The sequence below is a fragment of the Pteropus vampyrus genome, unplaced genomic scaffold (genome assembly GCF_000151845.1).
Source record: "Pteropus vampyrus isolate Shadow unplaced genomic scaffold, Pvam_2.0 Scaffold171, whole genome shotgun sequence".
In the NCBI taxonomy this organism is placed as follows: Eukaryota; Metazoa; Chordata; class Mammalia; order Chiroptera; family Pteropodidae; genus Pteropus; species Pteropus vampyrus.
Genome location: NW_011888952.1, coordinates 746067 through 761996, shown reverse-complemented (window position 1 = coordinate 761996; position 15930 = coordinate 746067). Strand labels below are relative to the sequence as shown.

The 15930-nt window shown below is 43.5% G+C and overlaps 1 protein-coding gene across 2 annotated transcripts in view; it reads left to right on the top strand.

Annotated features, from left to right (window-relative positions):
- The first annotated feature begins 12077 nt into the window (after positions 1 to 12077).
- The window catches only part of TSEN2 (tRNA splicing endonuclease subunit 2), a 33922-nt gene continuing 30069 nt past the window's right edge, over positions 12078 to 15930 (top strand). The window contains exon 1 of one of the 2 annotated variants that reach the window (XM_011370550.2): positions 12078 to 12195. The gene's annotated coding sequence lies outside the window, so the exon portion shown is untranslated. Of the gene's footprint in view, positions 12196 to 13025; positions 13099 to 15930 lie in introns of those variants that run through there. The other variant, XM_011370551.2, reaches the window with a different exon arrangement.

Here is a 15930-nt window from a genome sequence, read left to right as displayed (position 1 = left end):
GTTGCCTGTTTATTCATTCATTCACTCATTCATTCATTTATTTAATTGAAATTATTTAATTTCCCCCCCACTGCCGTCTACCTCAGTTGCCTGTTTGAAGTAGTTCCTGAACTTCCATATTGAAGAAAATCCCAGCAGCCAGGCATTTAGCTCCCGGAGATCCCACTTTGTCTGATTCTTTTTTGACAGTCACCTCTCTGTGTCTTCTCTACTTCCCATTTATTAGAGTTGAAATCAAAATCTTGATTTTTGAAAGGTTTACTAATTTAAGAGATACCGGGTTGGGCTCGCCCTTAGACATAGCTACAGGTCTTTTTCTTAGGTACAACTCATTTTTAAACTTTATGTAATAACTCCAAAAAATAAGTTTGTGTCATTGCCAAGTACTAATGGCAAGAGTAGCTGGCATCACTGTAAAGCTCTACACACATTGTCATCAGACCTCTCAGTGTCCTTGCAAGATTAGCTTTGTTTCCTCCACTTTACAGGTGACCAACCTATGGCTTAGAGGGGGTCACGTCACAAAAGAGCACATAAATGCAAGCTCTCGAATTCTCCAGTCTTTAAGAGGAGATGCTTTTTCTCTTTATCTGTTTTGGCCTTTGCTGATGGCTGGCGATAGGGCTTTTTACAACTGGGCCAGCTTTCCCTGCCTAGCTCTTTAACAAACATTCCAAGTGGACTTATCGTCCTGTGGGTTATATGGGAAATTCTCATTCATTTAATTCATATCACAGAGTAAAAACAAAACAAACAGGGAACTGCATGCATAAAAAAATACATTAAATTTACCAATCAAAAGAAGTCTGCAGATTTTTTTTTTTCAATGTATTTACAAATTCCTTTCTCCTCTGTACTTTATTACTGAAAATAACATACTCTTTTCTGGTATCAAAATCAAGGTAGCTGTTTCTGCCTTCTGGCCAGTCCATAAGCATTCACTGACACCTCTCTAGAGAGGGTTGAGAGCACAGTGGGCACAGATGAGTAAGACCCAGGTCACTGGCGGTGATAAGGCATGTTCATTAAACAACAATGGGTGCCCTGCCTCGTCTGATAAGTGCTGTGGGAAAGGCTTAGATAAGATGCCATGAGTGTGCACAGGGAGAGGCCTTTCTATCTAGGAGAATCAGGCCAGGCTGAAGGATGGGTAGGAAATGAACAGGAAGACACAATGAGGAAGGACTTCCTTCCTCGGAACTTCTTCCTCACCATCACTGTGGCTCCCATGGATGCCATATGCCAGGCGCTGGGCCACGCACATTATCTACATTGTGGCATTTAATCCTCAGAGCAACCCACTAGGGCAGTTACTGCTACCACCCCCTCCTTTCAGATAAGCAAACTGAAGCTCCAAGAGGTTAAGCCACTTGCCTAAGGTTACAGGAAAGTTTCAAAAACAAACTTTGAATCCAGGTCTATTTGAAGCCAGAACCCCTGCTCTTAGGTTGATTTACCATTTTCAGAGAACTTTCAAACACGTTATCCCATCTGATCTTCCTGTATCAGAGTTTCTCTATGTCTCACCAGCCTGTTGGTACAGATGAGTCACCCTACCCGTAAAAGATCGGCCCCTCCCTCTCCCCTTGCTTGCCCTGGTCCTCAGGCCACCTGCAAAGTTTCCCCGCCACTGGCGGGAGTCCCCAGGGGTGTCTACAGTCGCCTTTCCTTCCATCCCCCCTATTAAAGTTCACTGCCCAAGAAGGCCCCACACCCTCTGTCCAGGTGCGGCCCCCTTTGAGATTCCTTTCCCAGCGGGCAGCCTCGGGACCCTGGGTGCTCACAGAGGGGCTACCCCATCATGACCCCTCTGTAAGCCTCGGTTTCCTTATCTGGGAAGAGAGAGGGGTCAGTTCAGTTCCACACATGTACACTGAACAGCGGATGAATATGACAGTGAACCATGGAACTGAAGGAAACGGGTGAATCAGGCCAGGCCCTGGATGAGACACACACATAAGCAATTACACCCCCAAGCCCCATTTGTGTAGGGGCTAAGTGCCATGAGGCAGTCAAACCGTTATGGAAAGGACTGTTTCCAGTTGGGGAGAGGCCCATGTGGTGGCTGTTCACGGAGGCTGTAACTTAACATAGGCTGGATCCTGGGCTCAGAGCTTCACCAGCATTGACCCGTTTAACCCTCCCTCCTACCCCCAAGCCAGTTGGGCAGGGACCAGTTATTATTCCCGTGGTAGAGACAAGGAAACTGAGGCTCAGAGAGATGAAGTCACTCGCCCAAAGTCACACACAGCTAGTTAAGTGGTGGGATCTGGCAGAATTAGGTCTGAGGGTCCCATATTCTTAGTTGCTGTCTTCACAGAAGTGGAGCCAGTAAATCTTGGCATTGACATATCAGCTCAGTCCTGATGCAGCTCAGCTCCATCCCTTTCTACATTATGCTTCTTGGGCTAGAATCACACATTGTTTCCCTGTTCCACAGTCAGCTGGGACAAGAATTCCTGGAGCTCAAGTAAAGTCATGAGGATAGTCTCCCAATTCACAGAAAAAAATCGAGTGGAAAGTCAGAGCCGTTTCAGTTGGGATTTTTTCTTCTGTGTCCCTTATTCCTGCTAGACTTTACATACCAAGGTATCTGGCTGATCAATAACAATCATAATCATGAATATCATCGAGTACTAGCAAGCACTTTACATGCGTTGTCTCATTAAATTCTCACGACCACATGCGGCAGATATCTGATCTCTGTTTTACAGAGATGAGAACCAAGGCTCAAAGAAAGGAAGTGTCTTGCCAGAGGTGACCCAGGCAGCAAGTGACCGGCCTTTGAACCAGATCTGGTGGCCCTAATGCCCATGCTCTTAACCACGATCTAGATGAGTTTCTTATTTTTCCCTTTTTTCAGTGGTTCTCAGTCCAGGCTGCACGTTTGAAATGCCTGGGATACTTTTTTAAATACTGTGGCTAGACCCATCCCAAACCAATTCAATCAGACTCTTTAGGAGTGGACACAGCTTGATGATCTGGGCCCTGGGAAATTCTTGGTGTTCCACCAAGAGCCTCAGCTTGACCTGAAACTAAAGGGAGAATTGGACTGTGGTGTGGGAGAGATGAACGTTAGCCGATTCTTCTCCCCTTCACCTTCCCTTCCATCTTCTCTTTTTCCGGCCCACCTAGGAAGTGGTCTCCAGTCTCCTTCTGGGTCTGAGATGATTGTGCATTTGGGTTAAGATTTTATGTGGCCCTTCTCCCACATGCTGTCTGGTGAGACTGGCACATCATAGGTGCTCAGTAAACATGTGGTAAACAAATTCATGAAGAGACCCCCTCCAGCCATCCCTTTCAGGCAGATGAGACTGCATGGATCTATTCTCTAGGAGTTTAAAGAACATACACAGTGGGACTGAGACTTGCCCACTCAGGCAGGTAGCATCATATGCTTCCATCAGCAGCACACGAGCGTGTCCCTTGCACCGCCCCCTTCCCAGCAATATGTATTAACTTAAAGAAATCCTTTCTAATTTAATAGGTAGAAAACAATCTCGGTTTTGGTTTGAATTTACATTTCTTTGACTACTGGTGAAGATGAACATTTTTTTCATGTGCTTATTAGTCATTTGTATTGCTTCTTCTGTGAATTGTCTGTTCCCAATTTACTAATTTACGACGAGAAGTATAACTGCCAAAGGGACCGGATACACATGTCCTCCAGCCAACACACCAGCTCCCTGTAGGCAAACCCCTCGAGAAGCCAAATTCTAATCAGAACGATGCTTAGTGAGCACAGAATGAAAAAAGGATGGGGTTGGTTATGGGATTCCAGGGTTTAACAGTATCAGGGCAAGCTAGACCTACTGCTGGGATCACAGAATCCTTGGCCAGAGCATCCTCCCTCTTTCTCTTTCCTCTGCCTCCCTGGCTACCCAACACTTCTTCAGATGGACACGTTCCAGTAATGTTTAGAAACATTACTACATTCATTTGGGATTCCCTCCTGGGCCATATGCTTGAACTCTCAAGGCAGTCTTCATTCCGAGTTCCTTGCCTCCTTGGACTGCTTGTCCATTCCTTGGAGATTCACAAAGTATAGTTGATACCTCGCAGGGTGTCTGCCTCCCTTACTGTCTTAGATTTGCCCCCTCCCATAAGTGAAAGCAGCTCCAGAGGGTCTACAAGACTCAATAATGCATTCCACACTTGGAATGTTCACACTTGTGCCATTGTCAAACCTTCCCTTAGCCTCTCCCAGAGGTCTCAGACTACAAAGGTTAAGATCCATTGCCACAGAGCAGTAGTCCCCAACCTTTCTGGCACCAGGGACCTGTGCTCCTATAAGAATCTAATGCCTGATGATCTGAGATGGAGCTGAGGCCGTGATGCTAGCGCTGGGGAGTGGCTGCAAATACAGATGAAGCTTTGCTCACTTGCCAGCCACTGACCTTCTGCTGCGTGGCCCAGTTTCTAACAGGTCATGGACCAGTACCGGTCTGCAGCCTAGGGGTTGGGCACTCCTGCAGTAGATGTTGAGAGTGGAGAGAAAGGTGTGAATGGCATAGCCCAAAGACTAAGAACTAGAAGAACCAGGAAGAGGGGCTCCGGGCACGTGTGTGGTCTGGGAGGGTGCCTGGAGCAGGAAAAAAAGGAAAAATTTCATTCAAAGACTGGAGGAGAAAGAGGATTTTAGGTGGGCATGAGCAGGGTATCTCTGGCCTGAAACATGCAAAAGCCCCTTTCTGGTAGCATTTGGCCCGCTCTCTCTTTTTTTTAAACATTTTATTTAGTTATTTATTTAACATTTTATTTATTTATTTATTTATTTATTTAGCATTTTATTTATTTTCCCCCTCCTTCCATCTTTGGCCCTCTTTATCCTTCTTTACTCCAGGCCTCCAGAGCAACCTTCCTAAACCAAATCTGACTAAGTCACTCCCCTCCTTCAACCCTCCTGCATCTCTACCACCCATGGGATAAAATTTATATCCCTAAAGTCAGCATTCAAGCCTTTCACAGTAAACAACTTTGCTTTTCAGGCTTGCTTCTCTTCCCCAGAAGACTGTGGGATGGTTCCTGAATATGCCATGTATGTTCACACTTCTGAGCCTTTGCTCCGGCAAAGCCTTCTGCCTGGGATGCCCTTCCCAACTTCCTCATTCTTTAATACCCAGCTCAAAAGTCCACTCCTCATTGAAGTCTTTCCCGAGCCCCCTCCCTCCTTGAAACCCTTAGTTATAGCATTTACTACATTTATGAGAGTGTAATTTTTCCAAGCATCCTCCTCTCTGGTCCTTGAGAACCTTGACATCGAAGATCGTGTTTGGTCTGTCTGGGTCTCCTAACGTCCAGCAAGGTGCCACATGTAGTAGAGGCTGGATGAATGACCAGGTCACTGTTGTAGACTTGCTCGTGGGGAAGCACTATGCAAAGAGAATTAGAGATCTGGACTCCGATTCTGGACCTCTGGGGCCTTGAGCAAATTCCTTAGTCTTTCTAGACTTCGGTTCCCTTTTCTGTAGAAGGGGAGCATTAGGATGTGACTATCTGTGATGCTGTTTATTAAGATTTACTCTGTACAAGGCACCACTCTAGAAATAAACATATTGTAATAATAATTATATAATGTATATAACAATAATGATGTATATAAATATTTCTGGTAGCCTGAAAATATAAAAACGAAGTCCTTGAAGTGATTTGCAGTCTAGTTCTGTAACCAACAAAGGCAGGATAAGACCTCTTAGGGGGAGAGATTTTAAACTGGAGGAAGCGGTATATTTCATTATAAGAAACATTATGCCACTCTTGGCTCCAAAGAGGTAGTGTGATGGAGCAAAATAAACATGGATGTGAGAGGCAGAGCACAACTCCAATCCCAATCTGCAGCCCTCTAGCTGTGTGACCTTTAGCAAGTTACTTTCCCTCTCTGAGCTTTAAAAACTGGAGATTGTCTCAAAGAGTTGTTTTGAGGACTCAGTTAGATGGTTGTAGAACTCCGTGAATGCTAGGAATCCTTTCTTTTTATTCTCAAGGAATATATGCTACAAGAAAAGGGATCTTGGACAAAGGACTTCATCCTTCAAAGCTTCATTGTCCTCATCGGCCAAATGGGGGCTGCCAGGAGGGCTGATTTTAGATGAAGTGAGATTGTGAGTACAGAGAACTATGCTGGGATGTTCCATGAATGTTAGTTTCTCTCCCAGCCTGGCGGTGTGGCATAAACCCCAGCTCCATCTCCTTGGGCAAAAATCTTGGAACAAGGGATTCAGAGCCCTGGAGACGGCTGAGAAGGAAGCACAGTCAAGAGAAAGAGTCAGAGGATGACTCTGGGACACGTGATGACTGCCTCTCCCATCAGAAAATGCTCTTAAACAAACAGCAAGTTTCCTCCATTAATAAGGCCTGTGGAATGCAGATGAGATTTTTTTCCTCCTCCTTTTTTTGCTGATTAAGTTCCCCCAAAACCCCCTTAAGAATTTTAATAAGAAATGCAAAAATCAACAAAAGTCCAGCAAACCCTTTCCTGTTATTAAATAAAGGGAAAGTAAATATTGCAAATTGGACATATTTCATAAGAGGATGTTTTGTTTGGGCGAAAAAAATGAGAAAGAAATGAAAAAGCTATTTGCTTTCTGGCAGCAAATACATGTCTTTGCTGAATTTTGGTTTCTAATTTGATGACTGGGGCATTATTCCTGGTTTGCCTGGAATTCAGGCCTTTTGACATCTGAGGTGAACGTACCCAGGCGAGCAGGAAAGCCAGGTTTTGGCTATGTTGGGCCTATTCTTCTCTCTCTTCAATGAGCAAACCAAGGAGTTCTTTAGTCACCCAGGAAATCATGATCCTAAGCTCAGAGGTGGAGACCTATAGAGGGTCACATACAAGACAAAAGCAACTTAGAACAAAGAAGTTAGTATGAGAGTGAGAAACAAAATAAAACACAAAAGTTTCTCTGTACTTCCTTTTTAGGATAGGAGACCATAAAACGTACTGCATTAATATTGCGCAGAAGCCCTGTAGTCAGGTGGATCTGGTTTTAAATTTACCTCTGTCACTTCTTAACAGGGTTACCTTGGGTAAATTACTTCTCTGACTCACTTTCCTCAACTTCAAAATGGGGAAATTGAAAGTATTTACTGATAGAGATGTTATGAGCAATAAATGAGTAGAAAATGAGCCAATGCAAGGAAAGTGCTAGGCTCTGTATGTTTCCCATATTATTTTGTGTAATATAACAAATGTAAAGGAAGAGGAAAAATGGAAAAAGCGATAAGACTTTATTTTGCTTGATTTCTTTGTAGTGACTGTTAGTTTGCAAAGAACATTAGCACTCATGATTTTGCATGCTCGTCGCTTCAGCCCGAGGAGACGGGCAAAGTGAGAACTGCCCTTGGTCTCCCATTGGAGCACCTGGTGCAGGAAAGTGGCCCCTCAGGGACACACATTAAATGTTCTTATGTGACCATGAGTTCAGAGAAAATGACGAAAGGAAAGGGAGGGAGAGAGAGAAGCCAGAGGGTGTGGCCACTTCCAGCCATCTCCTTCCCACAGCAGAAGCATATCTTCCCCAGAGCACCTGCACCTCCTCCTGGTCCTCTCTGTCCTTCTCATGGCGTCCCCACAGCCTCACTTGGCACTCGCTTCCCCCTGGTGGGGCGGGCACTCACAGACGGTGGGATCTTTTGTGGAAAGCCAGGAGCTGGACTCCACCAGCCACATTCCCATAGCAGAGTCTAGGCCTGAGCCTCCAAGCGCCAGAACCTGCCTGCCACCTCTTCTGATTGTCTTCTCCCAGGTTCCTTTCGGGCCATCCCAGAGGACTGGCTACCCCTATCTTCAAATAAGAAAATTATTTGGTTTTTGTAGTTTTCTATCTTTGTATTTGTTTGTTTTCCCAAAGCATCTTTTTCTGCAGAATTTAAAAATAGATAAAGAAAAACATGTAATTTAAAATCATATTCCCACTTGCATATTTGCTTCTAGTTTTTTTTTTAAGATAAAACATAAAACTAAAGTCCCCATATCTACTACCTAACCCCCACAGATAGGTAATGAATTTGGTGCTTATCCTTCCTGTTATTTTTCTTTTAGCTTACCTATACATACATTCAGTATTTTATATTGTTTTCTGTGTATTTTAATTTACACAAATGGCATCATAGATCTCATGTTGTTCTGCATCTTGCCTTTATCACCAAACATTATGTTTTTTAAATCTATCCACATTGATATGTAATAAGAGCTAGTTCATTCCTTTTCATTTAAGCTGCACCGTATTCCACTCTATGAATCTTTTACACCACATTTTGTATATCCATTCCTGTAGGGGCAGTCATTTAGGTTGTTTACTTTTTTAAAATTACAAACCAACATGCTTTGATTAAAAAAATCTTTGTATGTGCCTTGTGGGCATCTATGCCCAAGTTTCTCTGGGAAATTTACCCAGAAGTCAAATGTGTTTGTGAGTCACAAGGCAGAAGTAGACATACCTGGGATCCAGTCCCGACTCTGATGTTTACTCCCTGTGTGACCTTGGGCAAGTCATTTCAGTTTTCTGGGTCTCGTTTATTACCTATAAAATGGGTGTGTGCTAATCCCTAACTCATTGCATTGGCTATTTCTAAAAAGTAGCAGGAATTGTGCAAATGGTAGGAGTCCAGTAGCTCTCATCATCCATGCCACAGGTTTTTCTAGCAACCAAAGTAGGATCTGAAGGCAATGCCCAACCCTTTGCACAAGGGACCTGGAGCCCAGCAGAGCAATTCCTTGAGGCTTGCCCAGCCCACCTCTTACTACATGGTTGTCACCTCTTTCTCCTGCCTAGCCTGCTGTCAGCTGGGTAAATAATTGAGCAAATGCACCCTTCCGCATCTCAGTTTATTCGCCTGTAAAATGGAATAAAAGCACCTACCTCGAAGGGCTGTCATAAGACTTAGAGCTAGATCATGTATGCAGGGCACTTGTTAAAACTGCCCTTTCCAACTCACTCTGGACACTTTCCCCTTGAAAGCTGTAAAATTATCTGAAGTTCCTTCTCACCAGCAGGGTGAAGCTGGACTATGTTTCTGATTTGATTTTGGTTTCACAGCTCTAGGATTTTACGTTGCGGATGCTGCGAGTAAACACGTGGAGGCTGTGTAAGGACCCTGTGTTTGTTTTCCGCCCCGGAAAGCTGCATCAGCGGGAGAGACGGGGTCGTTTAAATTTGCTAAAATGTCTCCATCTAGTGGACTCTCTGAAACACTGCAGGGGTTGGCCCTGTTTGGGAAAAACAATGGGGTGACAGCTGGGGCCGCCCTGCCCTGCTCACAAACTCCAGTGGCTCCCCATTGTCTACGGAGTAAAGTCCAAATGCCAAGCCTGGAATTCGAGCGCCGGCCCAATCGGGCCCCGCCCTGTCTTTAGGACCTTATCATCAGCTTCGACCTCCTGCCCCCGCCAGGCCCAGTTCCTCCCTGCTCCAGAACCTCAAAGCCCACACCTGCCTAGCACGTGGACCAGCCCTGTGCCTCAGACCTCACCTCCCTTCTCCTCTCCACTCTTCTGAGGCTAACCCTCTTTCCAGGCTCAGCTGAAAGGTCACCTCTTCCTGAAAGCCTCCCCAACTCTTCAATCCATCCTCGTCTTCCCTGACCTTCCATCAACACTTGCTGTTGCTCGTTTTTGTATTTCTATATTTAAAGTTGTGTTTTGTCAATGCACTGTCCTCCAGTATCCAGCATGATGAATTAAAATAAATGCAAGCCTGGTAGTCCCCTGGATCTGGATCCTCATCTGGCCTCCACTACTTCCTAGCTCTGAGAACTTGAGCGAAGGAGGGAACTTCAACTGTGAAACAGAAGAACACCTATTTCACAGGGCTGTGATGAAAATTAAATAAGATAAGATGAAAAGTGGCCAGCACATATTAACGCCCAATAAATTGTTGTTAAGGTGATCATATAAAATACAAGATACTACAAATAGTACATGTAGGTTCTGTGCAACATTTCACAGATAAATGATATTATTGTTCACTTTGTTAGATGTGCTAATGATACTGGGGATATATACATGCAGTTGGGTCTTCATTATTGGAAGATTCAGCATTTGCAAATTCACCTACTGGCTAAATTTTATTTGTAATGCCAAAATCAATACTCACAGCGCTTGTTCATTTGCAGACATGCACATGTATAGAACGGAGAAAACTTTGTCTCCCAATTTGCATGTTCTCAACTGAAGTCAATAGATGATACTCTGCCTTGTTTCAGCTCTCATTCTAGGAACAAGTTTACTTTTTTCAGTCTCTTTAGTGCCACATTTTTTGCATTTTTGTGCTGTTGGCGATTTTGCTGTTTAATATGGACCCAAGCAGAGCGTTGAAGTGCTATCTAGTATTCCTAAGCTAAGAAGGCTATGCTGTTTCTTACAGGGAAAACACATGTTAGATGAACTTCATTCAGGTGTGAGTTATAGTGCTGCTGGCCACGAGTTCAATGTTAATGAATCAATAGTAGATATTCAATAAAGTGTCTTTAAACAGAAACACCCATAAAACAAGGTTCCATATTGATTGGTTGATGAAAATGTTGTAGCTAGACTGGCAAGAGCCTAACCCTATATTTTCCCTAGGAGTAATGTTTCAGTATTCACTAATTCAGTGTTCATGGTGACTCTATAGAACTACTGGAATAACAAGAATCAAATATATATATACATACACATATATATACATATATGTATGTGTACATATGTATATATGCATGTGTATGTATATAATAAAATTTAAAAATTCAAGATATATACTGAAATTTTGAGTGAAATTATATGTCTGGGATTGCTTTAAAATATTCCAGCAGTGGGATAAAGATGTGTATATGGAGAGTGTAAAAGAAACAAGATACCAAAGGCTGAAGGTTGTAGAAGTGATGATTTATTAGATAATTCTTTCTACTTTGTGTATGTTTGAAAATGACCACAAAAAATGTTTAAAGTACACACTGAGAAGAAAATCTTGGGGGAAGAGTATCTTATTAAGTAACTTCCACCCTCTGTTGGGACAGGGATCCAGATGATGCTGAGATTCCATTAGCGGGGAATCCCAAGCCTCTGAGTGTGGAGCACCTCACCGAGGTCCAGGACTGCCTCTATTCTGACTTGCTCGGATACCTCTGGCAACTCACAGAGCTACTGAACCTTTTTTCTTATCAGTTAGATATAAAGTTGAACTGGACAACCTCTGAGTTCCCTTTCATTGTTAAAACCCTCTAATTCTAAAACTAGTATCCCCTAAATTGGCATATTCTGGTGCATTATTACAGGCTCTCCCCAGCTCTCTATTCCCTGTCTAATCCATCCTGATACCACTCTTCTGTGAATCTTGACAGAGTTCTCCCTTTTTTGCAACACTAATAGGAAGCTATTCTGATTTTGGTTTATCTAAAGTCTGAACTCTTTAGCTGAGCCGTTAATGCCCATGGTGTCTTAAGCTCTTTCTACCAAGGGCTCATAGTCCAGTTAAAGAGGACCAGGAAACAGGGAACACAGAGAAAAGTCACCCAAGCCTGCCTGGGGAAGCAAGAGGATGTCTCCTGGAGGAAGAGATATCTGAACTGAGACCTAAAGGGTGACCAGGAATTACTGCTGCAAACAGTGGGGAAGGATGTTCCAGGCACAGGCAACAGTAGGTTCCAAGACCTGGAGACAAGAGAAAGTTGAGAAAGATCCAGATTTCAAAGCCCATCACACCTAGCCCCTCCCTTCCCTGTCACTCACCTTCCCCAACTGTCCAGCATGTATGGTATGTGCACTGGGGACCCTGGAATTCATATCTGGGAAGGTATACATTGGACTCCTTACCGGCCTCTTTTTAAAATAATCAGGTCAGGAGAAACTTTTACACTTCCCAACACGCTTTTGCTCATCCCTCATAATGCTGACGACTCATTTTTCAGCAGAAAGAAGGGTGAGGCTCAGAAGGGTTAAGTCACTCACTCAAGACCAGCTGTCTGTATAATACCGATGAGTACTGGAAAGAGGGCCTGCAGCCTCAGCCATACACTCGGGGAGGGTCGAGCGGTACACGCTGCACCCGCCTTCGGGCTGTGCGCAGGCGCGCTCCGCGAAGACGGCGGGAGCGCCCTCGGGCTCAGCGCCTGCGCATTTGTCCGGCTTTGCGGCTTCACTGCTTGACGGCAGCGGTGTCCGTCCGCACTGGCTGGCGTTGCCGGGGTAACGGCGAGCGCGTGGGGCCGAAAAAGGTAAGGCCCCTGGAATAGGAGCCGGCGGCCTCCTGGGGCGCTGAGCCCTGTGGCCCTCGGCACACTGGGCAGGGGTGGGGTTCCACAGGAGGACACGTGGAACGAGAGTGAAAAGGGCCCAGAGACTTCACCCAGGTTGCACAGCCGGACCAAACTGGGTCGGAACGAGGAGCTAGGTTTCCCATTTCGGCCGGAATTAGCCCCTCTTCCCGTTCTCAGTACTTCTCTTTCTTCATTCTTTTTGGGAACATTGACACCACGTCCAGGGCTGGGGAAGTCGACGTGCATTTGACCCCGTCTCTGCCCGAGAGGAGCCTCAGCCGCTAGTAGGGTTGCTGGGGGCAGGGAGGTGGTGAGAGACACTCAAGGAAACCAGCAGATGGTTAAAACAAAGTTACGAATTGGGCCCTTAACACTTTTTTTGGCTTGTGTGGCGTCATTTACTGAGGTTGCAGCTGCCGTCTGGCTAGCAATTCCCCATGGTAGGCCCAGTACTAGGCGCCTACGCACAATTACCCATTTAATCCTTTTAACAGCCTTCAAAGGTTTATCGTTATTTGAAAACTCCCCAGAGGCTGGATTGTCGCCTTGTCCCCTTTATCCCTACCTCCCCTAGCCCAAGAGGTAAGCACTTGGCGTTTCAAACGTTTTTTAATTGGGAGAAGGTGAACTTTGCTGGGTGAAAGATTTTAACCAGGCTTGTTTGGCAAGATGGACCCAGAGAATTAGAAAATTAAATGTAGCTACCTCCCCCCTCTTTGCTTTGCTTTGTTTTGTTTGGAATAAACATTTATTGAGCACCTAACAGGTGTTAGCTTATCTGCTCAAAGGGAATAAGAAAGAACAAGCCCTGCTTTGGAGAGAAAAGTAAACATACTTAACACTGCCAGCGCCTGGAGTCAGGTAATGCCCAGGTTTTGGAAAGGAAAAATAACCTCTTAGTGGTACATAGCACTCAGTCTCTCTGAGTCCCTTGCCTCATCTGTAGAATGGGAACAGTAAAGTACTTACCTCAGGGGTCCGCATGTTGAAATCACCTGGGTCCCAGAATTTCTGATGTAATTGCTCGTGAGGCCTGGGCATTGGGAGATATAAATTTTCCTCAGGTAATTCTAAGGGTGGCCAAGCTTGAGAGCCACTGTTACATGCCACCCTGGGTTAATTTTCATAATCTCTTCACTCGTCATAATCTGCACTGGCTTCAAGTCTAAACCAACTTTCACATCCCAACCCTCCTGACTGGCCTATTCCATCTCTGTGTGCTTCAGCCATTGGTCTTTTAAGCCAGTCTCCTTACCATGCCTTGTCACCCTACCTTACTAACCTATTATCATCCTTCTCAATGGGGCTTTGTGCAAATGCCTTGCCTGCCCTCTCTAACCTGTTTCCTTGTCTGTGAGGTGGAGATAGTACCGGCCTGTGTAGCATACGGCACAGTCATTGCCTACCTAGAATGTTGTACCTACCGATCATGATTACCTCTTCTAATGTTACATCCCACATTTGACATCATGTTGTTCTATCATGGTACTAAAGAAACATTCCTTAAGCGAATATTGCAGTTTTGGAGAGTAGTGAATTCTGTGCTTTCTCCCCTGCTTTGCCTTCCAAGTTCAGCACAAGACAACTCTTCCACAAAACTATGAAACGAGAGATCATCTCGTTTGTCCTATTGAATTTTTTAAATAATAGCTTTATTGAGAGATCATTCACATACCATAAAGTTCACCCTTGTAAAATGTACAATTCAGTGATTTTAGTATATATGGTTATACAACCATCACTGCAATCTAATTTTAAACATTTTCATCACCCTCAAAATAAACCCCATACCTATTAACAGTCACTCCCATTTCTCCCTTCTTCCAGCACCTGGAAATCACTAATCTACTTCTCGACTCTTAAAGATTTGCCTATTCTGGACATTTTATATTAATGGTCTTACATAACGTGTGGTCTTTTATCACTGGCTTTCACTTAACGTAACGCCTTCAAGGTTCATGCACATTGTAGCATGTATCAGTACTTCATTCTTTTATTATTGCTGATAATATTCCATTATATGGATATACCACATTTTGTCAATCCATTCATCTCTTGATGGAAATTTGGGGTTTTTTTTAGCTATTACTAAAAATACTGCTGTAAACATTCATGTACAGATTTTCGCATGAACACGTTTTCAGTTTTCTTCTATCTATACCTAGGAGTGGAATTCCCAGATCATATGGTTACTCTGTGGTTAACATTTGAGCAATCTCCAGACTTTTTTAGTCTTATTTGATTTGAAGAGGAAGAAACTGGGCTCGAAGAGCTTAAGTGCATTATAAAGGTCAAACAATAGTAATAGAAGCTTTGCATATGTGGAAGGCTTCCTATGAGCCACATTCTTGATGTTCGTGTTGTCACATGGGCACAGGTCACAGTAGTACCGGATTTTGAGATTTTTGTGAAAAAGTGTTTTGTAACAGGAGCCCTTATATCACATACACTTGAGTTGGAATACAGAGTTCTTGCCATCAAGCGTCATAGCTCATTCTTGCTTTATTTTAGAGTATAACAGCAATCTGAAAGGGAAAATCCTATACAAACCAGACAAAATATTTTAATTTTTGCTTGTTTGAGAGAATTTAATTGTAAGTTCTTGAAATTAGCCATTAAACATTTTCTCTTTTTTACAAATTCCAAATGTATATGCAAGTCAAATACTAACCAGGGGTTGAGTTATAAAAGTGTAAATATCATAAAACTCTGAATCATTCCTGAAATCTCAAGAAAGTTCCTCATTGGAGATCAACATCCTGTCTCAAAAAAAGCCAGCGCAACATTGTTTAAGTTTAGAATAAATTGCTATTTTCTTCAATTTAATACTAAATGCAATAATTGGCTTGAGTCAGATAAATTGGCAAGTGAAAATCTCGTTAAAATGCTCTTGGAAGAAAATCTCTTAATTTCCCATTAACAACCGGTATACATGTTTTATTATGAATGCTATACAGCAGTGTGTATGTGTGTGTATATATATACACACACACATATACATACATACATAATGTGTACAGTCATGCTCATTATGTGATTCCTTTGAGGGATCTTATGTAGAAATTAGATTAGTGTTTTGATGCATGGAATACTTTGGTACTTCTATAAAGGTTCCAACTTGCTGACTCTTATTTTTCAGTTATCTTTGTAACTTATTTATCAATTTCTCTAACTCTTCCTTGGTCTATGTTTTCCTTTGTCCTCATTTAATTCCTCAGCTTCTTTGAGAGGGTAAAGATGTCATCACACATTGGACAAAGCTTTTAATTTCTTTTGAATGGTCATGAACCCTTAAAACCACTCACTTTCCTTTAGCTTTGGCTACCTTCATTGGCTGTGTCAGGCTTGATTGCATCCATTGCCCAGTGGGATGCTGGTACTGAGGGTAGGATGTGCCTAAATAATCAGTCCTGCTTTTTTCCTTTTTAGGGTTTGGAGCCACGTAGGTCAAACATATGTTTAACTCCACTGTATCTGGTATCTGCAAGCACCATATACACTCTCAGTTTAAATCAAGTCCAGACCCAGGACAGAGGGAGCAGCAGATTTAAGTCTCCCATCTCATTCCAGGGCGTCTGCTTGTTGCGTGGAATGGCTGGCCCAATCTCTTGCATTGTTTACATTTTTTCCCATCTGCGTATGGTTGAGTTTTCTTAAGCTAAATGCATCTACTGTGGCTCTATATCTTTATCA